This window comes from Tigriopus californicus, chromosome 4, assembly GCF_007210705.1.
Source record: "Tigriopus californicus strain San Diego chromosome 4, Tcal_SD_v2.1, whole genome shotgun sequence".
NCBI lineage: Eukaryota > Metazoa > Arthropoda > Copepoda > Harpacticoida > Harpacticidae > Tigriopus > Tigriopus californicus.
Genome location: NC_081443.1, coordinates 5,508,493 through 5,513,110, shown reverse-complemented (window position 1 = coordinate 5,513,110; position 4,618 = coordinate 5,508,493). Strand labels below are relative to the sequence as shown.

The window sequence follows — 4,618 nt, the reverse complement described above, 5'->3', positions numbered from 1 at the left end:
CTAGTACATGCGTACGGCGTCCTACGTATCAACCTCAATTTTATCNTCTTGTATCCTTCCAATTCAGGATTCCAATCAGGAATATTACATCAAAATTAAGCATCAAAAAGAAAAGACATTCAATCGACGCAGGCCTAGTTTCAATATTAAAATGAAACGCACACCAAGCAAAGGCAGTCTGAAAATTGCGCAGCGTCACCAGCTTTTTAATCTACGTATCTAGTAGTCTTTGTCCCGATCCTGGCCAGGACGAAACTGCGTCGTTGGGTTCAGCCCCGCGCACTAAATCGAACTTCAGGCGCCAAAGATTCCAGTGGTCAAATCCTCTTCATTTTGTCTTCATTCAATGGTCATCAGGACTTTATCTATCAAAGTTGAGCTTAGTGGTTATCTCACCTAAAACCCTAACATGGTCACAGATATTCCTTTGGGCGCAGAAAGAAAATGCAGCCGAAAGAAAGAGACGCATTAGATTACTCTGCTCGCTTGGCATTGAGAGAACTAATTCATTTGGAGTGCCGAATATGAATGCATCTTGTTTGAGATGTCCTTCAGTATCATATTTTGCAACGCCTCAATTCACCCAGATAGGTTGCATGACCTTCTTTGTCAAACTTTAACTGAGTTGTCCAACTTGTGGGGGGTGAATCAGGACAAGAACACTGCGTTATCGGACCATTAGTAGGCTGTCAAATTTTTCGTAGCTATCGGGGAAAAGTTGATTGGAACCGTGGAAAGTGTCCGCACTACGATTAATAGAAAATATGAAGGGGAAGCCAAGAAGCTATTCAGCAATTACAATTTTTGTATTTGTTGTAAAGCGCTTCATATCATATATTCAATATTCATCATGAACCTGTTCAAAAGTCAGTCCTGAACTAAGAATAAACAAGGTTCGAGAAACATTCATGTTTCCAACCGGCCCTTCCTAACGACGAGTATTTCCATAACCGCAATTGCAAGTTTTCTTGCCGTGAAAAGCTTATCACGAGAAGACATTCCAATTATTGTATTACTAAACATGTTCCAACAGAAGTCGAAAACATGACTCATGAGAATACGGATTAACATTCATGACCACCATTATCATCATCATCGCTATTACTTCCATTACAATCACGTTGATCTATTCCATCTTATTCGTACCTTGACAAAGGTAAATGTGGTATGTAAACATTGGAAGCACGAAAAAAAGCTATTTCCCGCACTCGAGAATTTTCATGGGCCGTATTTCTGGCAAATCATTGTTGGCTCTTGTGAGACTTTGTCCTTCAAGAAGAGCTCAATAGTGGGAGAGAAAATTTAGTGAGCGTCAAACAGCTTCGTCCGTAGTGCAAAATAGCAAGTCTCCTCTCGGCTTTTCTTGGTCATCGACCCTATCATTAAGAATGCACGTTTCACATAACAATAGCCAGTAAAATGGGCATTGAAAAGGACAATTAAACCCTCATTTAGTTGCCTTTCATGTGAATTACTAATGCTTGATCCATGGTCGCCCAAACTTGAAATTAGATTAAATAGCTTTATAAATGTGATAATCAATATGCATGGAAAAAATACAGCCCGCGCATATTAGACATTACGGCAATCCAAGATCCGTTCTCAAGTCCACTGGAGTTGGGATATGGGGCTTTTAACTTAAACAACTTCACTCACGTTTAGTCGTGTATGGCGCTTTAAGTGAGCCAAAACTCATCTTAAATGCCGATAAGATTGTAATCTATCAGCTAATTTGAAATTGTTGGAAATCTAAGTGGAATTTCATGTTGCAATTTACTACAAAAAATTAGAGATGCCTGTCTTTACTTCATACACCTTGCACGCGTCACTTTTCTTAAGCTAGACGCTTCAGTATGGTCTTGGTTTAAATTCTCAACTACGACAGGAAATGGGGATGAGCTTGGGATCATTCAGAGGTTAGCTCCTCAAAGATGGAATGACTCCAGCAAATCAGAAAAGCTCTTTGGTGAACACGAAGCCAGTGTAGACATTGAGGTAATGGCACCTAATGAAACTCGATCTTTGTGTCTAAATATACATGTCTAATTTTCATGACAAACAATTGATTGCTTAGAAAACCAAGCATCTAAATGGACTCGTTAAAAACTCTTCATCAATTTACGATTCGTCCCGGCCATGATTAGCAATAACAAATTGACCTAGGCGGTAGACCGTGTCAATATGACTGGCTTAGAGTTGGTTGGCTAATGATAAAGCCGATATGATTTGGGTGGGGAGAGCAAACGGCGAGTTTGTTTAGAGGGGACGGATATTCGAAAACAAAATGTTTACTCAGCTCATGTTCATTTCCTGCATTTCATTGCAACTGTTATTCCACGGGTTTCCCACTCAATGAAAACTAAACAATGATTTGCATCAAAAAGTTTCTCGACATTAAATCGGTCACGCAAAGCTCAAAGCGCACTCAAGGTTAAAGTGACGGCGAGGTAATATGAGCTATTGAAATCAGCCGACATTTATTCAAGCGCTACCACTAGTACTTATCGATTCTTAGAGGATGGACTGGCTCCACTGTAGAGCGATGATTCGAACCTTCTTACTAGTAATTTGATCACCAATCGTTCAGATTAATGTTTCCTGGCTCCCGAGGAATGAGTGAATCCCCCCAAAAACATCTCAGCCGAAGACCCAACAGGATTGACCGTGTTATTCAAGAACCAGTCGTTCTAACCGTCAAGTGAAGAGGTAGAAAGTGGCTTTTGGAACATGGACGAAACTTAGCCTGGTGCATAGTGAAAATCAAGTGGTCTGATCTTTACCTTGGAACATGCCGAGTTGCGACTTGACGACGATACAAGCAGGAAAGTTGCTAAGACAAAAGTAGTCTGGAATTCCGGCCTTGATCAGTCTTGCAATCTAAGCGATTCACCCTGGGCCCAAGTCTTTCTTTGTTCCGTCCATGTAGGAAGGCACGTATATGTCACCACCCGTTCAACACAATTGTAAGCAAAACGGCCAATCAAGCAAGGCTCAGAAGTCGAAGGAGTTGGCTCGCACTCACACTTATTCACCAATAAGGGTCCTCTTCGTTAATTGAATGGGTCTATGTGCAGGAATTCGAAGGACCAACTTACACAATTTCTACCTCTGAATTTGGATCCCGTTAAGGTCCGTGGGGTCGTTTGGGAAATAGGAACCCAAGGCCCAGGAGAGAGAGGTTTTCGTTTTCCTCTGTCTGTGCTGTGAGCAGTCTTGTGCAGTGCTTGTCTCACCAAGTCTGGTTTGTTATGATTTGCCTGCGCGCACTGAAAAACTTTGACTGACTGAAGTTGGTGGTTGAAAGGAAATCCCGGAGAGGAAGCGCGCACGCCCTCCCCCTTCCTTTCCATTGGGCCTGCCTTTCTAAACCAGCTAGAGCGAGTCCAGACATTAGGACTGGCTGGCAGGGGATGAACCAAAACCTGCCCGTCACGACTGAGTGCTAGGTCAGTGCTTTTCTCAAGCTAGAGCGCCTATCCGGTGGGAGTAGTGGGAGCTAGATCAGCGAGGATTTTTCTGTCACAGATCTCTGCAACGAACTAGCTGAAGCACTTCAGCTAGGCGAAAGGAGGAACAAGGGATCCTGGCTGGGCCAAGATTCATGTGCTGAGAGTGATCGCAGATATCCAGGTCCAAACATAGGCTTGCTGACTCTGAAGTCCACGATTCGGTCATCTCCTCCAGTATTTAAGGTTAATCCGATTGCGATCAAACTTTGGCCAGGTAAAATGTCTTGAGTCTTGACGTCACGTGAAACACAGATGATTTGACATGACAATTGACACTTCCATAGCTGAGTATATCTTGATGGCAGTGAATAATTCGAATCAGAGCTATGCATCGCATCCGACAGGGTCTCCGAATCCGATCCGAAGTGAATTTTGGCAATCCAAATCCGAGAATTTTTCCCAATCCGACGGAATCATAATTTTTCTGATCAAAGCGAATCCGAATCCGAGAGCTTTGCCCTATCCGAACGAATTCTGTTCCGAAATTTTTGCTTAATTCGAATATGAAATATCTTTGTCTAATGCGACTATAATCAGAAAAATTTACCTTAATCCAATCCAAATCCAAAATCCAAATTTGCTCAATCGTAAGACAATGGTGTCCTTCAATCCTTAACACCATCCATCGACAAAACCGGCGCAGCTCATGTCGACGACATGGCACGTTGTCAATTGGTTTGATCATGGTGTCAATCAACTTTCAAGCATTTTAAGGTAATGACGGAGATTAATTAATGCCCAATCAGGCTCGTTTACAATCACATAGCTAACGACTACTAATCTAGCATGATGTCAGCTCTTCATTTCAATCGCTGTCTTGTTAGAGCCCACACATGTGGCCTGTGTGTATAAAATAATCTATTTTCAGACCACCAACCCTGGTCAAAATCAAACATTTTGGCATCCCTGATATTCCAGAACCTGAACAGTTCACAAAATAACTGCGAGCGCCCAAGTTTTGAAACAGCTGAGAACAACTGCCAAGCTTTTTCTGACCGACTCGCTGAGGAAGTACCGAATACAGTATAGAGCAGCCACGAAAGAAAGACCAGCACGACTGCCCGACGCTCTTTAATCATCTTCCAAAATCTACGAATTAAAAAAATATT

The 4,618-nt window shown here is 42.3% G+C and overlaps 1 protein-coding gene across 3 annotated transcripts in view; it reads right to left on the bottom strand.

The window, feature by feature from the left end:
* Positions 1-4,618, bottom strand: part of LOC131879122 (tripartite motif-containing protein 2-like) — a 32,419-nt gene that overhangs the window by 26,034 nt on the left and 1,767 nt on the right. The window contains exon 1 of one of the 3 annotated variants that reach the window (XM_059225343.1): positions 2,781-3,277. The exons of the other annotated variants lie outside the window; for them this stretch is intronic. The gene's annotated coding sequence lies outside the window, so the exon portion shown is untranslated. Of the gene's footprint in view, positions 1-2,780; positions 3,278-4,618 lie in introns of those variants that run through there. 3 annotated transcript variants of the gene reach the window in all.